General features: G+C 40.9%; 7 non-coding genes across 7 annotated transcripts; all 7 read left to right on the top strand.

The window, feature by feature from the left end:
• The first annotated feature begins 349 nt into the window (after positions 1–349).
• On the top strand, positions 350–431 carry trnas-aga. The gene has a single exon. It is a non-coding gene; the product is annotated as a tRNA-Ser (tRNA).
• A 6,838-nt stretch (positions 432–7,269) lies between these two features.
• On the top strand, positions 7,270–7,352 carry trnal-cag. Its single transcript has one exon. It is a non-coding gene; the product is annotated as a tRNA-Leu (tRNA).
• A 5,401-nt stretch (positions 7,353–12,753) lies between these two features.
• Positions 12,754–12,836, top strand: trnal-cag. Its single transcript has one exon. It is a non-coding gene; the product is annotated as a tRNA-Leu (tRNA).
• Positions 12,837–14,578: 1,742 nt separating this feature from the next.
• trnal-cag lies at positions 14,579–14,661 on the top strand. The gene has a single exon. It is a non-coding gene; the product is annotated as a tRNA-Leu (tRNA).
• Positions 14,662–16,405: 1,744 nt separating this feature from the next.
• Positions 16,406–16,488, top strand: trnal-cag. Its single transcript has one exon. It is a non-coding gene; the product is annotated as a tRNA-Leu (tRNA).
• Positions 16,489–18,232: 1,744 nt separating this feature from the next.
• On the top strand, positions 18,233–18,315 carry trnal-cag. Its single transcript has one exon. It is a non-coding gene; the product is annotated as a tRNA-Leu (tRNA).
• Positions 18,316–20,447: 2,132 nt separating this feature from the next.
• On the top strand, positions 20,448–20,529 carry trnas-aga. Its single transcript has one exon. It is a non-coding gene; the product is annotated as a tRNA-Ser (tRNA).
• The last annotated feature ends 726 nt before the right edge of the window (positions 20,530–21,255 follow it).

Below are 21,255 nucleotides of genomic sequence, written 5' to 3'. Positions count from 1 at the left end.
GGAGTCTCCCATGGAGGCGTGGGTTCAAATCCCACTTCTGACAGTGTTTTAGTGCCTCTCAGGAGTCATGCTGCTCAGCAGTAATAATAAGAATGATGAAATAACAACTTCACACAGTGAAATAACAATTCATAATAAACACTCTCAAATGCAGACCTTCTGGAGCTGAGCAAAGATCAAGGTTAAATAAGAAAACAGCTGGACTTAATAACAAATGAATGAGGGGAACATTTTGTGTTATTGCATTATAATGAGTTACTGCATTATCTTTCAGTTGTTAAATTTCACTTTCTGTAGGCTATGCCTGTTGGCCCATTCACTCCTAACAAGCCTGTTTTCTTCTGTCAACGTTGTCGTGGCCGAGTGGTTAAGGCGATGGACTAGAAATCCATTAGGATGTTCCTGCGCAGGTTCAAATCCTGCCGACAACGAAAATGCTTTTTTTTGACCCCTCCGGAGGTTGAAGTTTAGTCGTGTTTCTTATACCAATCGCATCCTCTCAGATCTCCGCAAGTACATAGGGATTAGTTGTCCATTTGGGATAGGACTGCAGGCCATCTGTCCCACTTCACACCTTTACACACCTGGTTATCCAGCCTTCTAGCTCTATAGGCCACAGTAGCATAGGTTACAGGTTTGTAGTCAAGCCACAGATTTCAGATGAGATCCCATGATACACTCAACAATACAACAACACGATTCTCATGAATAACCATTAAGCCATTTGCTAAGATTTCCCCCATTTTGACATGTGGAAACCTGTTGTCACTCTTACCCTGACGGGAAGATCCAGACACTTTTTTGGTCCTATCTGAGGCATTTTTAAATTCATGTCAAATTGGCCATATTCTGAAGACACTCTTATAGTCTGCAGGGTAATCGAACTGGCCACATCTAAAGTCAAGCCACAGGTAACAGGTGAGAAACCTTGTTAAACCCTAAAAGAAAAAGAAAAAACTTGATTGCATTGAAAATAACCATTAAGTCATTCAGGTCGCAGCTCCCCTATAGGCATGGTTTGAAACCCCCTCCTGACAACTTTTTAGCGCCTGCATGTCATGCACCTTTGTAAAATCCAGTTGAAAAATAAATGACTTAAGGTAACGTAAATGTCACCTAGTTAATATGAGTAGTGAATAACTATCGTATTTTTAATATTCTGCAAAAACAGCTAGTTGATGAGAGGCTGAAAGAGAATTGCAAGAATCGCGCAATTTCACAGGCGGGCCCCAAACAGGCAAATAACAAAAATAATCTCGGAACGCAGAACTCGTCGGTCGTTGTCAGTGGATTGTATTGGCGGGAAGAACAAAAATATCGTCTGCAGGGTAATCGAAGTCGCCGCATCTAATGTCAAGTCACAGGTGAGCTGCCTTGTTAAACCCTAAAAATAAATAATAACACGATTGCGTTGAAATGACCCATTAAGCCATTTGTAAGGATTTCCCCCATGTGGACCTGTTGTCACTCTTACCCTGATGGTTGCTGATATTTCCAGACACTTTTTCAGTCTTATCTGAGGAATTTTATCATTTATATCAGAATGGCCATATTCTGATGCCAGTTTAGCGCTCATTCAATGGCGATTTACTACTCTTTCCCATTGAAGGCCATATTGAGGTTAAATCAATGACTGGACTTTTTAATTTATAAAAACAAATGACTATTGAAAGTGCAAGTCAGTATCGTGCATAGTTGTTCTGGTCTCTGTGGTGATTTTAGAGCGTTGTTCATATTTCTACTTTTACCGCATACACTTTAACCCGATACCCAGTTACTGTGCTGTAGTCAGGATGGCCGAGCGGTCTAAGGTGCTGCGTTCAGGTCGCAGTCTCCCATGGAGGCGTGGGTTCAAAACCCACTTCTGACAGTTTTTTAGTGCCTCTCAGGAGTCATGCTGCTCAGCAGTAATAATAAGAATGATGAAATAACAACTTCACACAGTGAAATAACAATTCATAATAAACACTCTCAAATGCAGACCTACTGGAGCTGAGCAAAGATCAAGGTTAAATAAGAAAACAGCTGGACTTAATAACAAATGAATGAGGGGAACATTTTGTGTTATTGCATTATAATGAGTTACTGCATTATCTTTCAGTTGTTAAATTTCACTTTCTGTAGGCTATGCCTGTTGGCCCATTCACTCCTAACAAGCCTGTAATCTTCTGTCAACGTTGTCGTGGCCGAGTGGTTAAGGCAATGGACTAGAAATCCATTAGGATCTTCCTGCGTAGGTTCAAATCCTGCCGACAATGAAAATGCATTTCTTTGACCCCTCCGGAGGTTGAAGTTTAGTCGTGTTTCTTATACCAATCGCATCCTCTCAGATCTCCGCAAGTACATAGGGATTAGTTGTCAATTTGGGATAGGACTGCAGGCCATCTATCCCACTTCACACCTTTACACACCTGGTTATCCAGCCTTCTAGCTCTATAGGCCACAGTAGCATAGGTTACAGGTTTGTAGTCAAGCCACAGATTTCAGGTGAGATCCCATGATACACTCAACAATACACCAACACGATTCTCATGAATAACCATTAAGCCATTTGCTAAGATTTCCCCCATTTTGACATGTGGAAACCTGTTGTCACTCTTACCCTGACGGGAAGCTCCAGACACTTTTTTGGTCCTATCTGAGGCATTTTTAAATTCATGTCAAATTGGCCATATTCTGAAGACACTCTTAGGCTGCAGGGTAATCGAACTGGCCACATCTAAAGTCAAGCCACAGGTAACAGGTGAAAAACCTTGTTAAACCCTAAAAGAAAAAGAAAAAACTCGATTGCATTGAAAATAACCATTAAGTCATTCAGGTCGCAGACTCCCCTATAGGCATGGTTTGAAACCCCCTCCTGACAATTTTTTAGCGCCTGCATGTCATGCACCTTTGTAAAATCCAGTTTGAAAAATAAATGACTTAAGGTAACGTAAATGACACCTAGTTAATATGAGTAGTGAATAACTATCATATTTTTAATATTCTGCAAAAACAGCTAGTTGATGAGAGGCTGAAAGAGAATTGCAAGAATCGCGCAATTTCACAGGCAGGCCCCAAACAGGCAAATAACAAAAATAATCTCGGAACGCAGAACTCGTCGGTCGTTGTCAGTGGATTGTATTGGCGGGAAGAACAAAAATATTGTCTGCAGGGTAATCAAAGTCGCCGCATCTAATGTCAAGTCACAGGTGAGCTGCCTTGTTAAACCCTAAAAATAAATAATAACACGATTGCGTTGAAATGACTCATTAAGCCATTTGTAAGGATTTCCCCCATGTGGACCTGTTGTCACTCTTACCCTGATGGTTGCTGATATTTCCAGACACTTTTTCAGTCTTATCTGAGGAATTTTATCATTTATATCAGAATGGCCATATTCTGATGCCAGTTTAGCGCTCATTCAATGACGATTTGCTACTCTTTCCCATTGAAGGCCATATTGAGGTTAAATCAATGACTGGACTTTTTAATTTATAAAAACAAATGACTATTGAAAGTGCAAGTCAGTATCGTGCATAGTTGTTCTGGTCTCTGTGGTGATTTTAGAGCGTTGTTCATATTTCTACTTTTACCGCATACACTTTAACCCGGTACCCGGTTACTGTGCTGTAGTCAGGATGGCCGAGCGGTCTAAGGCGCTGCGTTCAGGTCGGAGTCTCCCATGGAGGCGTGGGTTCAAATCCCACTTCTGACAGTGTTTTAGTGCCTCTCAGGAGTCATGCTGCTCAGCAGTAATAATAAGAATGATGAAATAACAACTTCACACAGTGAAATAACAATTCATAATAAACACTCTCAAATGCAGACCTTCTGGAGCTGAGCAAAGATCAATGTTAAATAAGAAAACAGCTGGACTTAATAACAAATGAATGAGGGGAACATTTTGTGTTATTGCATTATAATGAGTTACTGCATTATCTTTCAGTTGTTAAATTTCACTTTCTGTAGGCTATGCCTGTTGGCCCATTCACTCCTAACAAGCTTGTTTTCTTCTGTCAACGTTATCGTGGCCGAGTGGTTAAGGTGATGGACTAGAAATCCATTAGGATCTTCCTGCGCATTTTCAAATCCTGCTGACAACGAAAATGTATTTTTTTGACCCCTCCGGAGGTTGAAGTTTAGTCGTGTTTCTTATACCAATCGCATCCTCTCAGATCTCCGCAAGTACATAGGGATTAGTTGTCCATTTGGGATAGGACTGCAGGCCATCTGTCCCACTTCACACCTTTACACACCTGGTTATCCAGCCTTCTAGCTCTATAGGCCACAGTAGCATAGGTTACAGGTTTGTAGTCAAGCCACAGATTTCAGATGAGATCCCATGATACACTCAACAATACAACAACACGATTCTCATGAATAACCATTAAGCCATTTGCTAAGATTTCCCCCATTTTGACATGTGGAAACCTGTTGTCACTCTTACCCTGACGGGAAGCTCCAGACACTTTTTTGGTCCTATCTTAGGCATTTTTAAATTCATGTCAAATTGGCCATATTCTGAAGACACTCTTATAGTCTGCAGGGTAATCGAACTGGCCACATCTAAAGTCAAGCCACAGGTAACAGGTGAGAAACCTTGTTAAACCCTAAAAGAAAAAGAAAAAACTTGATTGCATTGAAAATAACCATTAAGTCATTCAGGTCGCAGACTCCCCTATAGGCATGGTTTGAAACCCCCTCCTGACAACTTTTTAGCGCCTGCATGTCATGCACCTTTGTAAAATCCAGTTGAAAAATAAATGACTTAAGGTAACGTAAATGACACCTAGTTAATATGAGTAGTGAATAACTATCGTATTTTTAATATTCTGCAAAAACAGCTAGTTGATGAGAGGCTGAAAGAGAATTGCAAGAATCGCGCAATTTCACAGGCGGGCCCCAAACAGGCAAATAACAAAAATAATCTTGGAACGCAGAACTCGTCGGTCGTTGTCAGTGGATTGTATTGGCGGGAAGAACAAAAATATTGTCTGCAGGGTAATCAAAGTCGCCGCATCTAATGTCAAGTCACAGGTGAGCTGCCTTGTTAAACCCTAAAAATAAATAATAACACGATTGCGTTGAAATGACTTATTAAGCCATTTGTAAGGATTTCCCCCATGTGGACCTGTTGTCACTCTTACCCTGATGGTTGCTGATATTTCCAGACACTTTTTCAGTCTTATCTGAGGAATTTTATCATTTATATCAGAATGGCCATATTCTGATGCCAGTTTAGCGCTCATTCAATGACGATTTACTACTCTTTCCCATTGAAGGCCATATTGAGGTTAAATCAATGACTGGACTTTTTAATTTATAAAAACAAATGACTATTGAAAGTGCAAGTCAGTATCGTGCATAGTTGTTCTGGTCTCTGTGGTGATTTTAGAGCGTGGTTCATATTTCTACTTTTACCGCATACACTTTAACCCGATACCCAGTTACTGTGCTGTAGTCAGGATGGCCGAGCGGTCTAAGGCGCTGTGTTCAGGTAGCAGTCTCCCATGGAGGCGTGGGTTCAAATCCCACTTCTGACAGTTTTTTAGTGCCTCTCAGGAGTCATGCTGCTCATCAGTAATAATAAGAATGATGAAATAACAACTTCACACAGTGAAATAACAATTCATAATAAACACTCTCAAATGCAGACCTTCTGGAGCTGAGCAAAGATCAAGGTTAAATAAGAAAACAGCTGGACTTAATAACAAATGAATGAGGGGAACATTTTGTGTTATTGCATTATAATGAGTTACTGCATTATCTTTCAGTTGTTAAATTTCACTTTCTGTAGGCTATGCCTGTTGGCCCATTCACTCCTAACAAGCCTGTTTTCTTCTGTCAACGTTGTCGTGGCCGAGTGGTTAAGGCGATGGACTAGACATCCATTACGATCTTCCTGCGTAGGTTCAAATCCTGCCGACAACGAAAATGCATTTTTTTGACCCTTCCGGAGGTTGAAGTTTAGTCGTGTTTCTTATACCAATCGCATCCTCTCAGATCTCCGCAAGTACATAGGGATTAGTTGTCCATTTGGGATAGGACTGCAGGCCATCTATCCCACTTCACACCTTTACACACCTGGTTATCCAGCCTTCTAGCTCTATAGGCCACAGTAGCATAGGTTACAGGTTTGTAGTCAAGCCACAGATTTCAGGTGAGATCCCATGATACACTCAACAATACAACAACACGATTCTCATGAATAACCATTAAGCCATTTGCTAAGATTTCCCCCATTTTGACATGTGGAAACCTGTTGTCACTCTTACCCTGACGGGAAGCTCCAGACACTTTTTTGGTCCTATCTGAGGCATTTTTAAATTCATGTCAAATTGGCCATATTCTGAAGACACTCTTATAGTCTGCAGGGTAATCGAACTGGCCACATCTAAAGTCAAGCCACAGGTAACAGGTGAGAAACCTTGTTAAACCCTAAAAGAAAAAGAAAAACTCGATTGCATTGAAAATAACCATTAAGTCATTCAGGTCGCAGACTCCCCTATAGGCATGGTTTGAAACCCCCTCCTGACAACTTTTTAGCGCCTGCATGTCATGCACCTTTGTAAAATCCAGTTGAAAAATGAATGACTTAAGGTAACGTAAATGACACCTAGTTAATATGAGTAGTGAATAACTATCGTATTTGTAATATTCTGCAAAAACAGCTAGTTGATGAGAGGCTGAAAGAGAATTGCAAGAATCGCGCAATTTCACAGGCGGGCCCCAAACAGGCAAATAACAAAAATAATCTCGGAACGCAGAACTCGTCGGTCGTTGTCAGTGGATTGTATTGGCGAGAAGAACAAAAATATCGTCTGCAGGGTAATCAAAGTCGCCGCATCTAATGTCAAATCACAGGTGAGCTGCCTTGTTAAACCCTGAAAATAAATAATAACACGATTGCGTTGAAATGACTCATTAAGCCATTTGTAAGGATTTCCCCCATGTGGACCTGTTGTCACTCTTACCCTGATGGTTGCTGATATTTCCAGACACTTTTTCAGTCTTATCTGAGGAATTTTATCATTTATATCAGAATGGCCATATTCTGATGCCAGTTTAGCGCTCATTCAATGACGATTTACTACTCTTTCCCATTGAAGGCCATATTGAGGTTAAATCAATGACTGGACTTTTTAATTTATAAAAACAAATGACTATTGAAAGTGCAAGTCAGTATCGTGCATAGTTGTTCTGGTCTCTGTGGTGATTTTAGAGCGTTGTTCATATTTCTACTTTTACCGCATACACTTTAACCCGATACCCAGTTACTGTGCTGTAGTCAGGATGGCCGAGCGGTCTAAGGCGCTGCGTTCAGGTCGCAGTCTCCCATGGAGGCGTGGGTTCAAATCCCACTTCTGACAGTTTTTTAGTGCCTCTCAGGAGTCATGCTGCTCATCAGTAATAATAAGAATGATGAAATAACAACTTCACACAGTGAAATAACAATTCATAATAAACACTCTCAAATGCAGACCTTCTGGAGCTGAGCAAAGATCAAGGTTAAATAAGAAAACAGCTGGACTTAATAACAAATGAATGAGGGGAACATTTTGTGTTATTGCATTATAATGAGTTACTGCATTATCTTTCAGTTGTTAAATTTCACTTTCTGTAGGCTATGCCTGTTGGCCCATTCACTCCTAACAAGCCTGTTTTCTTCTGTCAACGTTGTCGTGGCCGAGTGGTTAAGGCGATGGACTAGACATCCATTACGATCTTCCTGCGTAGGTTCAAATCCTGCCGACAACGAAAATGCATTTTTTTGACCCTTCCGGAGGTTGAAGTTTAGTCGTGTTTCTTATACCAATCGCATCCTCTCAGATCTCCGCAAGTACATAGGGATTAGTTGTCCATTTGGGATAGGACTGCAGGCCATCTATCCCACTTCACACCTTTACACACCTGGTTATCCAGCCTTCTAGCTCTATAGGCCACAGTAGCATAGGTTACAGGTTTGTAGTCAAGCCACAGATTTCAGGTGAGATCCCATGATACACTCAACAATACAACAACACGATTCTCATGAATAACCATTAAGCCATTTGCTAAGATTTCCCCCATTTTGACATGTGGAAACCTGTTGTCACTCTTACCCTGACGGGAAGCTCCAGACACTTTTTTGGTCCTATCTGAGGCATTTTTAAATTCATGTCAAATTGGCCATATTCTGAAGACACTCTTATAGTCTGCAGGGTAATCGAACTGGCCACATCTAAAGTCAAGCCACAGGTAACAGGTGAGAAACCTTGTTAAACCCTAAAAGAAAAAGAAAAAACTCGATTGCATTGAAAATAACCATTAAGTCATTCAGGTCGCAGACTCCCCTATAGGCATGGTTTGAAACCCCCTCCTGACAACTTTTTAGCGCCTGCATGTCATGCACCTTTGTAAAATCCAGTTGAAAAATGAATGACTTAAGGTAACGTAAATGACACCTAGTTAATATGAGTAGTGAATAACTATCGTATTTGTAATATTCTGCAAAAACAGCTAGTTGATGAGAGGCTGAAAGAGAATTGCAAGAATCGCGCAATTTCACAGGCGGGCCCCAAACAGGCAAATAACAAAAATAATCTCGGAACGCAGAACTCGTCGGTCGTTGTCAGTGGATTGTATTGGCGAGAAGAACAAAAATATCGTCTGCAGGGTAATCAAAGTCGCCGCATCTAATGTCAAATCACAGGTGAGCTGCCTTGTTAAACCCTGAAAATAAATAATAACACGATTGCGTTGAAATGACTCATTAAGCCATTTGTAAGGATTTCCCCCATGTGGACCTGTTGTCACTCTTACCCTGATGGTTGCTGATATTTCCAGACACTTTTTCAGTCTTATCTGAGGAATTTTATCATTTATATCAGAATGGCCATATTCTGATGCCAGTTTAGCGCTCATTCAATGACGATTTACTACTCTTTCCCATTGAAGGCCATATTGAGGTTAAATCAATGACTGGACTTTTTAATTTATAAAAACAAATGACTATTGAAAGTGCAAGTCAGTATCGTGCATAGTTGTTCTGGTCTCTGTGGTGATTTTAGAGCGTTGTTCATATTTCTACTTTTACCGCATACACTTTAACCCGGTACCCGGTTACTGTGCTGTAGTCAGGATGGCCGAGCGGTCTAAGGCGCTGCGTTCAGGTCGGAGTCTCCCATGGAGGCGTGGGTTCAAATCCCACTTCTGACAGTGTTTTAGTGCCTCTCAGGAGTCATGCTGCTCAGCAGTAATAATAAGAATGATGAAATAACAACTTCACACAGTGAAATAACAATTCATAATAAACACTCTCAAATGCAGACCTTCTGGAGCTGAGCAAAGATCAATGTTAAATAAGAAAACAGCTGGACTTAATAACAAATGAATGAGGGGAACATTTTGTGTTATTGCATTATAATGAGTTACTGCATTATCTTTCAGTTGTTAAATTTCACTTTCTGTAGGCTATGCCTGTTGGCCCATTCACTCCTAACAAGCTTGTTTTCTTCTGTCAACGTTATCGTGGCCGAGTGGTTAAGGTGATGGACTAGAAATCCATTAGGATCTTCCTGCGCAGTTTCAAATCCTGCTGACAACGAAAATGTATTTTTTTGACCCCTCCGGAGGTTGAAGTTTAGTCGTGTTTCTTATACCAATCGCATCCTCTCAGATCTCCGCAAGTACATAGGGATTAGTTGTCCATTTGGGATAGGACTGCAGGCCATCTGTCCCACTTCACACCTTTACACACCTGGTTATCCAGCCTTCTAGCTCTATAGGCCACAGTAGCATAGGTTACAGGTTTGTAGTCAAGCCACAGATTTCAGATGAGATCCCATGATACACTCAACAATACAACAACACGATTCTCATGAATAACCATTAAGCCATTTGCTAAGATTTCCCCCATTTTGACATGTGGAAACCTGTTGTCACTCTTACCCTGACGGGAAGCTCCAGACACTTTTTTGGTCCTATCTTAGGCATTTTTAAATTCATGTCAAATTGGCCATATTCTGAAGACACTCTTATAGTCTGCAGGGTAATCGAACTGGCCACATCTAAAGTCAAGCCACAGGTAACAGGTGAGAAACCTTGTTAAACCCTAAAAGAAAAAGAAAAAACTTGATTGCATTGAAAATAACCATTAAGTCATTCAGGTCGCAGACTCCCCTATAGGCATGGTTTGAAACCCCCTCCTGACAACTTTTTAGCGCCTGCATGTCATGCACCTTTGTAAAATCCAGTTGAAAAATAAATGACTTAAGGTAACGTAAATGACACCTAGTTAATATGAGTAGTGAATAACTATCGTATTTTTAATATTCTGCAAAAACAGCTAGTTGATGAGAGGCTGAAAGAGAATTGCAAGAATCGCGCAATTTCACAGGCGGGCCCCAAACAGGCAAATAACAAAAATAATCTCGGAACGCAGAACTCGTCGGTCGTTGTCAGTGGATTGTATTGGCGGGAAGAACAAAAATATTGTCTGCAGGGTAATCAAAGTCGCCGCATCTAATGTCAAGTCACAGGTGAGCTGCCTTGTTAAACCCTAAAAATAAATAATAACACGATTGCGTTGAAATGACTCATTAAGCCATTTGTAAGGATTTCCCCCATGTGGACCTGTTGTCACTCTTACCCTGATGGTTGCTGATATTTCCAGACACTTTTTCAGTCTTATCTGAGGAATTTTATCATTTATATCAGAATGGCCATATTCTGATGCCAGTTTAGCGCTCATTCAATGACGATTTACTACTCTTTCCCATTGAAGGCCATATTGAGGTTAAATCAATGACTGGACTTTTTAATTTATAAAAACAAATGACTATTGAAAGTGCAAGTCAGTATCGTGCATAGTTGTTCTGGTCTCTGTGGTGATTTTAGAGCGTGGTTCATATTTCTACTTTTACCGCATACACTTTAACCCGATACCCAGTTACTGTGCTGTAGTCAGGATGGCCGAGCGGTCTAAGGCGCTGTGTTCAGGTAGCAGTCTCCCATGGAGGCGTGGGTTCAAATCCCACTTCTGACAGTTTTTTAGTGCCTCTCAGGAGTCATGCTGCTCATCAGTAATAATAAGAATGATGAAATAACAACTTCACACAGTGAAATAACAATTCATAATAAACACTCTCAAATGCAGACCTTCTGGAGCTGAGCAAAGATCAAGGTTAAATAAGAAAACAGCTGGACTTAATAACAAATGAATGAGGGGAACATTTTGTGTTATTGCATTATAATGAGTTACTGCATTATCTTTCAGTTGTTAAATTTCACTTTCTGTAGGCTATGCCTGTTGGCCCATTCACTCCTAACAAGCCTGTTTTCTTCTGTCAACGTTGTCGTGGCCGAGTGGTTAAGGCGATGGACTAGACATCCATTACGATCTTCCTGCGTAGGTTCAAATCCTGCCGACAACGAAAATGCATTTTTTTGACCCTTCCGGAGGTTGAAGTTTAGTCGTGTTTCTTATACCAATCGCATCCTCTCAGATCTCCGCAAGTACATAGGGATTAGTTGTCCATTTGGGATAGGACTGCAGGCCATCTATCCCACTTCACACCTTTACACACCTGGTTATCCAGCCTTCTAGCTCTATAGGCCACAGTAGCATAGGTTACAGGTTTGTAGTCAAGCCACAGATTTCAGGTGAGATCCCATGATACACTCAACAATACAACAACACGATTCTCATGAATAACCATTAAGCCATTTGCTAAGATTTCCCCCATTTTGACATGTGGAAACCTGTTGTCACTCTTACCCTGACGGGAAGCTCCAGACACTTTTTTGGTCCTATCTGAGGCATTTTTAAATTCATGTCAAATTGGCCATATTCTGAAGACACTCTTATAGTCTGCAGGGTAATCGAACTGGCCACATCTAAAGTCAAGCCACAGGTAACAGGTGAGAAACCTTGTTAAACCCTAAAAGAAAAAGAAAAAACTCGATTGCATTGAAAATAACCATTAAGTCATTCAGGTCGCAGACTCCCCTATAGGCATGGTTTGAAACCCCCTCCTGACAACTTTTTAGCGCCTGCATGTCATGCACCTTTGTAAAATCCAGTTGAAAAATGAATGACTTAAGGTAACGTAAATGACACCTAGTTAATATGAGTAGTGAATAACTATCGTATTTGTAATATTCTGCAAAAACAGCTAGTTGATGAGAGGCTGAAAGAGAATTGCAAGAATCGCGCAATTTCACAGGCGGGCCCCAAACAGGCAAATAACAAAAATAATCTCGGAACGCAGAACTCGTCGGTCGTTGTCAGTGGATTGTATTGGCGAGAAGAACAAAAATATCGTCTGCAGGGTAATCAAAGTCGCCGCATCTAATGTCAAATCACAGGTGAGCTGCCTTGTTAAACCCTGAAAATAAATAATAACACGATTGCGTTGAAATGACTCATTAAGCCATTTGTAAGGATTTCCCCCATGTGGACCTGTTGTCACTCTTACCCTGATGGTTGCTGATATTTCCAGACACTTTTTCAGTCTTATCTGAGGAATTTTATCATTTATATCAGAATGGCCATATTCTGATGCCAGTTTAGCGCTCATTCAATGACGATTTACTACTCTTTCCCATTGAAGGCCATATTGAGGTTAAATCAATGACTGGACTTTTTAATTTATAAAAACAAATGACTATTGAAAGTGCAAGTCAGTATCGTGCATAGTTGTTCTGGTCTCTGTGGTGATTTTAGAGCGTTGTTCATATTTCTACTTTTACCGCATACACTTTAACCCGATACCCAGTTACTGTGCTGTAGTCAGGATGGCCGAGCGGTCTAAGGCGCTGCGTTCAGGTCGCAGTCTCCCATGGAGGCGTGGGTTCAAATCCCACTTCTGACAGTTTTTTAGTGCCTCTCAGGAGTCATGCTGCTCATCAGTAATAATAAGAATGATGAAATAACAACTTCACACAGTGAAATAACAATTCATAATAAACACTCTCAAATGCAGACCTTCTGGAGCTGAGCAAAGATCAAGGTTAAATAAGAAAACAGCTGGACTTAATAACAAATGAATGAGGGGAACATTTTGTGTTATTGCATTATAATGAGTTACTGCATTATCTTTCAGTTGTTAAATTTCACTTTCTGTAGGCTATGCCTGTTGGCCCATTCACTCCTAACAAGCCTGTTTTCTTCTGTCAACGTTGTCGTGGCCGAGTGGTTAAGGCGATGGACTAGAAATCCATTAGGATCTTCCTGCGTAGGTTCAAATCCTGCCAACAACGAAAATTCATTTTTTTGACCCTTCCGGAGGTTGAAGTTTAGTCGTGTTTCTTATACCAATCGCATCCTCTCAGATCTCCGCAAGTACATAGGGATTAGTTGTCCATTTGGGATAGGACTGCAGGCCATCTATCCCACTTCACACCTTTACACACCTGGTTATCCAGCCTTCTAGCTCTATAGGCCACAGTAGCATAGGTTACAGGTTTGTAGTCAAGCCACAGATTTCAGGTGAGATCCCATGATACACTCAACAATACAACAACACGATTCTCATGAATAACCATGAAGCCATTTGCTAAGATTTCCCCCATTTTGACATGTGGAAACCTGTTGTCACTCTTACCCTGACGGGAAGCTCCAGACACTTTTTTGGTCCTAACTGAGGCATTTTTAAATTAATGTCAAATTGGCCATATTCTGAAGACACTCTTAGGCTGCAGGGTAATCGAACTGGCCACATCTAAAGTCAAGCCACAGGTAACAGGTGAGAAACCTTGTTAAACCCTAAAAGAAAAAGAAAAACTCGATTGCATTGAAAATAACCATTAAGTCATTCAGGTCGCAGACTCCCCTATAGGCATGGTTTGAAACCCCCTCCTGACAACTTTTTAGCGCCTGCATGTCATGCACCTTTGTAAAATCCAGTTGAAAAATGAATGACTTAAGGTAACGTAAATGACACCTAGTTAATATGAGTAGTGAATAACTATCGTATTTGTAATATTCTGCAAAAACAGCTAGTTGATGAGAGGCTGAAAGAGAATTGCAAGAATCGCGCAATTTCACAGGCGGGCCCCAAACAGGCAAATAACAAAAATAATCTCGGAACGCAGAACTCGTCGGTCGTTGTCAGTGGATTGTATTGGCGGGAAGAACAAAAATATCGTCTGCAGGGTAATCAAAGTCGCCGCATCTAATGTCAAATCACAGGTGAGCTGCCTTGTTAAACCCTGAAAATAAATAATAACACGATTGCGTTGAAATGACTCATTAAGCCATTTGTAAGGATTTCCCCCATGTGGACCTGTTGTCACTCTTACCCTGATGGTTGCTGATATTTCCAGACACTTTTTCAGTCTTATCTGAGGAATTTCATAATTTATATCAGAATGGCCATATTCTGATGCCAGTTTAGCGCTCATTCAATGACGATTTACTACTCTTTCCCATTGAAGGCCATATTGAGGTTAAATCAATGACTGGACTTTTTAATTTATAAAAACAAATGACTATTGAAAGTGCAAGTCAGTATCGTGCATAGTTGTTCTGGTCTCTGTGGTGATTTTAGAGCGTTGTTCATATTTCTACTTTTACCGCATACACTTTAACCCGATACCCCGTTACTGTGCTGTAGTCAGGATGGCCGAGCGGTCTAAGGCGCTGCGTTCAGGTCGCAGTCTCCCATGGAGGCGTGGGTTCAAATCCCACTTCTGACAGTTTTTTAGTGCCTCTCAGGAGTCATGCTGCTCAGCAGTAATAATAAGAATGATGAAATAACAACTTCACACAGTGAAATAACAATTCATAATAAACACTCTCAAATGCAGACCTTCTGGAGCTGAGCAAAGATCAAGGTTAAATAAGAAAACAGCTGGACTTAATAACAAATGAATGAGGGGAACATTTTGTGTTATTGCATTATAATGAGTTACTGCATTATCTTTCAGTTGTTAAATTTCACTTTCTGTAGGCTATGCCTGTTGGCCCATTCACTCCTAACAAGCTTGTTTTCTTCTGTCAACGTTGTCGTGGCCGTGTGGTTAAGGCGATGGACTAGAAATCCATTAGGATCTTCCTGCGCAGGTTCAAATCCTGCCGACAACGAAAATGCATTTTTTTGACCCCTCCGGAGGTTGAAGTTTAGTCGTGTTTCTTATACCAATTGCATCCTCTCAGATCTCCGCAAGTACATATGGATTAGTTGTCCATTTGGGATAGGACTGCAGGCCATCTGTCCCACTTCACACCTTTACACACCTGGTTATCCAGCCTTCTAGCTCTATAGGCCACAGTAGCATAGGTTACAGGTTTGTAGTCAAGCCACAGATTTCAGGTGAGATCCCATGATACACTCAACAATACAACAACACGATTCTCATGAATAACCATGAAGCCATTTGCTAAGATTTCCCCCATTTTGACATGTGGAAACCTGTTGTCACTCTTACCCTGACGGGAAGCTCCAGACACTTTTTTGGTCCTATCTGAGGCATTTTTAAATTCATGTCAAATTGGCCATATTCTGAAGACACTCTTATAGTCTGCAGGGTAATCGAACTGGCCACATCTAAAGTCAAGCCACAGGTAACAGGTGAGAAACCTTGTTAAACCCTAAAAGAAAAAGAAAAACTCGATTGCATTGAAAATAACCATTAAGTCATTCAGGTCGCAGACTCCCCTATAGGCATGGTTTGAAACCCCCTCCTGACAACTTTTTAGCGCCTGCATGTCATGCACCTTTGTAAAATCCAGTTGAAAAATGAATGACTTAAGGTAACGTAAATGACACCTAGTTAATATGAGTAGTGAATAACTATCGTATTTGTAATATTCTGCAAAAACAGCTAGTTGATGAGAGGCTGAAAGAGAATTGCAAGAATCGCGCAATTTCACAGGCGGGCCCCAAACAGGCAAATAACAAAAATAATCTCGGAACGCAGAACTCGTCGGTCGTTGTCAGTGGATTGTATTGGCGGGAAGAACAAAAATATCGTCTGCAGGGTAATCAAAGTCGCCGCATCTAATGTCAAATCACAGGTGAGCTGCCTTGTTAAACCCTGAAAATAAATAATAACACGATTGCGTTGAAATGACTCATTAAGCCATTTGTAAGGATTTCCCCCATGTGGACCTGTTGTCACTCTTACCCTGATGGTTGCTGATATTTCCAGACACTTTTTCAGTCTTATCTGAGGAATTTTATAATTTATATCAGAATGGCCATATTCTGATGCCAGTTTAGCGCTCATTCAATGACGATTTACTACTCTTTCCCATTGAAGGCCATATTGAGGTTAAATCAATGACTGGACTTTTTAATTTATAAAAACAAATGACTATTGAAAGTGCAAGTCAGTATCGTGCATAGTTGTTCTGGTCTCTGTGGTGATTTTAGAGCGTTGTTCATATTTCTACTTTTACCGCATACACTTTAACCCGATACCCCGTTACTGTGCTGTAGTCAGGATGGCCGAGCGGTCTAAGGCGCTGCGTTCAGGTCGCAGTCTCCCATGGAGGCGTGGGTTCAAATCCCACTTCTGACAGTTTTTTAGTGCCTCTCAGGAGTCATGCTGCTCAGCAGTAATAATAAGAATGATGAAATAACAACTTCACACAGTGAAATAACAATTCATAATAAACACTCTCAAATGCAGACCTTCTGGAGCTGAGCAAAGATCAAGGTTAAATAAGAAAACAGCTGGACTTAATAACAAATGAATGAGGGGAACATTTTGTGTTATTGCATTATAATGAGTTACTGCATTATCTTTCAGTTGTTAAATTTCACTTTCTGTAGGCTATGCCTGTTGGCCCATTCACTCCTAACAAGCTTGTTTTCTTCTGTCAACGTTGTCGTGGCCGTGTGGTTAAGGCGATGGACTAGAAATCCATTAGGATCTTCCTGCGCAGGTTCAAATCCTGCCGACAACGAAAATGCATTTTTTTGACCCCTCCGGAGGTTGAAGTTTAGTCGTGTTTCTTATACCAATCGCATCCTCTCAGATCTCCGCAAGTACATATGGATTAGTTGTCCATTTGGGATAGGACTGCAGGCCATCTGTCCCACTTCACACCTTTACACACCTGGTTATCCAGCCTTCTAGCTCTATAGGCCACAGTAGCATAGGTTACAGGTTTGTAGTCAAGCCACAGATTTCAGGTGAGATCCCATGATACACTCAACAATACAACAACACGATTCTCATGAATAACCATGAAGCCATTTGCTAAGATTTCCCCCATTTTGACATGTGGAAACCTGTTGTCACTCTTACCCTGACGGGAAGCTCCAGACACTTTTTTGGTCCTATCTGAGGCATTTTTAAATTCATGTCAAATTGGCCATATTCTGAAGACACTCTTATAGTCTGCAGGGTAATCGAACTGGCCACATCTAAAGTCAAGCCACAGGTAACAGGTGAGAAACCTTGTTAAACCCTAAAAGAAAAAGAAAAACTCGATTGCATTGAAAATAACCATTAAGTCATTCAGGTCGCAGACTCCCCTATAGGCATGGTTTGAAACCCCCTCCTGACAACTTTTTAGCGCCTGCATGTCATGCACCTTTGTAAAATCCAGTTGAAAAATGAATGACTTAAGGTAACGTAAATGACACCTAGTTAATATGAGTAGTGAATAACTATCGTATTTGTAATATTCTGCAAAAACAGCTAGTTGATGAGAGGCTGAAAGAGAATTGCAAGAATCGCGCAATTTCACAGGCGGGCCCCAAACAGGCAAATAACAAAAATAATCTCGGAACGCAGAACTCGTCGGTCGTTGTCAGTGGATTGTATTGGCGGGAAGAACAAAAATATCGTCTGCAGGGTAATCAAAGTCGCCGCATCTAATGTCAAATCACAGGTGAGCTGCCTTGTTAAACCCTGAAAATAAATAATAACACGATTGCGTTGAAATGACTCATTAAGCCATTTGTAAGGATTTCCCCCATGTGGACCTGTTGTCACTCTTACCCTGATGGTTGCTGATATTTCCAGACACTTTTTCAGTCTTATCTGAGGAATTTTATAATTTATATCAGAATGGCCATATTCTGATGCCAGTTTAGCGCTCATTCAATGACGATTTACTACTCTTTCCCATTGAAGGCCATATTGAGGTTAAATCAATGACTGGACTTTTTAATTTATAAAAACAAATGACTATTGAAAGTGCAAGTCAGTATCGTGCATAGTTGTTCTGGTCTCTGTGGTGATTTTAGAGCGTTGTTCATATTTCTACTTTTACCGCATACACTTTAACCCGATACCCCGTTACTGTGCTGTAGTCAGGATGGCCGAGCGGTCTAAGGCGCTGCGTTCAGGTCGCAGTCTCCCATGGAGGCGTGGGTTCAAATCCCACTTCTGACAGTTTTTTAGTGCCTCTCAGGAGTCATGCTGCTCAGCAGTAATAATAAGAATGATGAAATAACAACTTCACACAGTGAAATAACAATTCATAATAAACACTCTCAAATGCAGACCTTCTGGAGCTGAGCAAAGATCAAGGTTAAATAAGAAAACAGCTGGACTTAATAACAAATGAATGAGGGGAACATTTTGTGTTATTGCATTATAATGAGTTACTGCATTATCTTTCAGTTGTTAAATTTCACTTTCTGTAGGCTATGCCTGTTGGCCCATTCACTCCTAACAAGCTTGTTTTCTTCTGTCCACGTTGTCGTGGCCGTGTGGTTAAGGCGATGGACTAGAAATCCATTAGGATCTTCCTGCGCAGGTTCAAATCCTGCCGACAACGAAAATGCATTTTTTTGACCCCTCCGGAGGTTGAAGTTTAGTCGTGTTTCTTATACCAATCGCATCCTCTCAGATCTCCGCAAGTACATATGGATTAGTTGTCCATTTGGGATAGGACTGCAGGCCATCTGTCCCACTTCACACCTTTACACACCTGGTTATCCAGCCTTCTAGCTCTATAGGCCACAGTAGCATAGGTTACAGGTTTGTAGTCAAGCCACAGATTTCAGGTGAGATCCCATGATACACTCAACAATACAACAACACGATTCTCATGAATAACCATGAAGCCATTTGCTAAGATTTCCCCCATTTTGACATGTGGAAACCTGTTGTCACTCTTACCCTGACGGGAAGCTCCAGACACTTTTTTGGTCCTAACTGAGGCATTTTTAAATTAATGTCAAATTGGCCATATTCTGAAGACACTCTTAGGCTGCAGGGTAATCGAACTGGCCACATCTAAAGTCAAGCCACAGGTAACAGGTGAGAAACCTTGTTAAACCCTAAAAGAAAAAGAAAAAACTTGATTGCATTGAAAATAACCATTAAGTCATTCAGGTCGCAGACTCCCCTATAGGCATGGTTTGAAACCCCCTCCTGACAACTTTTTAGCGCCTGCATGTCATGCACCTTTGTAAAATCCAGTTGAAAAATGAATGACTTAAGGTAACGTAAATGACACCTAGTTAATATGAGTAGTGAATAACTATCGTATTTGTAATATTCTGCAAAAACAGCTAGTTGATGAGAGGCTGAAAGAGAATTGCAAGAATCGCGCAATTTCACAGGCGGGCCCCAAACAGGCAAATAACAAAAATAATCTCGAAACGCAGAACTCGTCGGTCGTTGTCAGTGGATTGTATTGGCGGGAAGAACAAAAATATCGTCTGCAGGGTAATCGAAGTCGCCGCATCTAATGTCAAGTCACAGGTGAGCTGCCTTGTTAAACCCTAAAAATAAATAATAACACGCTTGCGTTGAAATGACCCATTAAGCCATTTGTAAGGATTTCCCCCATGTGGACCTGTTGTCACTCTTACCCTGATGGTTGCTGATATTTCCAGACACTTTTTCAGTCTTATCTGAGGAATTTTATCATTTATATCAGAATGGCCATATTCTGATGCCAGTTTAGCGCTCATTCAATGACGATTTACTACTCTTTCCCATTGAAGGCCATATTGAGGTTAAATCAATGACTGGACTTTTTAATTCATAAAAACAAATGACTATTGAAAGTGCAAGTCAGTATCGTGCATAGTTGTTCTGGTCTCTGTGGTGATTTTAGAGCGTTGTTCATATTTCTACTTTTACCGCATACACTTTAACCCGATACCCAGTTACTGTGGGGTAGTCAGGATGGCCGAGCGGCCTAAGGCGCTGCGTTCAGGTCGCAGTTTCCCATGGAGGCGTGGGTTCAAATCCCACTTCTGACAGTTTTTTAGTGCCTCTCAGGAGTCATGCTGCTCAGCAGTAATAATAAGAATGATGAAATAACAACTTCACACAGTGAAATAACAATTCATAATAAACACTCTCAAATGCAGACCTTCTGGAGCTGAGCAAAGATCAAGGTTAAATAAGAAAACAGCTGGACTTAATAACAAATGAATGAGGGGAACATTTTGTGTTATTGCATTATAATGAGTTACTGCATTATCTTTCAGTTGTTAAATTTCACTTTCTGTAGGCTATGCCTGTTGGCCCATTCACTCCTAACCAGCTTGTTTTCTTCTGTCAACGTTGTCGTGGCCGAGTGGTTAAGGCGATGGACTAGAAATCCATTAGGATCTTCCTGCGCAGGTTCAAATCCTGCCGACAACGAAAATGCATTTTTTTGACCCCTCCGGAGGTTGAAGTTTAGTCGTGTTTCTTATACCAATCGCATCCTCTCAGATCTCCGCAAGTACATAGGGATTAGTTGTCCATTTGGGATAGGACTGCAGGCCATCTATCCCACTTCACACCTTTACACACCTGGTTATCCAGCCTTCTAGCTCTATAGGCCACAGTAGCATAGGTTACAGGTTTGTAGTCAAGCCACAGATTTCAGGTGAGATCCCATGATACACTCAACAATACAACAACACGATTCTCATGAATAACCATTAAGCCATTTGCTAAGATTTCCCCCATTTTGACATGTGGAAACCTGTTGTCACTCTTACCCTGACGGGAAGCTCCAGACACTTTTTTGGTCCTATCTTAGGCATTTTTAAATTCATGTCAAATTGGCCATATTCTGAAGACACTCTTATAGTCTGCAGGGTAATCGAACTGGCCACATCTAAAGTCAAGCCACAGGTAACAGGTGAGAAACCTTGTTAAACCCTAAAAGAAAAAGAAAAAACTTGATTGCCTTGAAAATAACCATTAAGTCATTCAGGTCGCAGACTCCCCTATAGGCATGGTTTGAAACCCCCTCCTGACAACTTTTTAGCGCCTGCATGTCATGCACCTTTGTAAAATCCAGTTGAAAAATAAATGACTTAAGGTAAAGTAAATGACACCTAGTTAATATGAGTAGTGAATAACTATCGTATTTTTAAT

This window comes from Oncorhynchus mykiss, unplaced genomic scaffold (assembly GCF_013265735.2).
Source record: "Oncorhynchus mykiss isolate Arlee unplaced genomic scaffold, USDA_OmykA_1.1 un_scaffold_308, whole genome shotgun sequence".
Classification (NCBI taxonomy): domain Eukaryota; kingdom Metazoa; phylum Chordata; class Actinopteri; order Salmoniformes; family Salmonidae; genus Oncorhynchus; species Oncorhynchus mykiss.
This window is presented reverse-complemented; position numbering and strand designations above follow the sequence as displayed.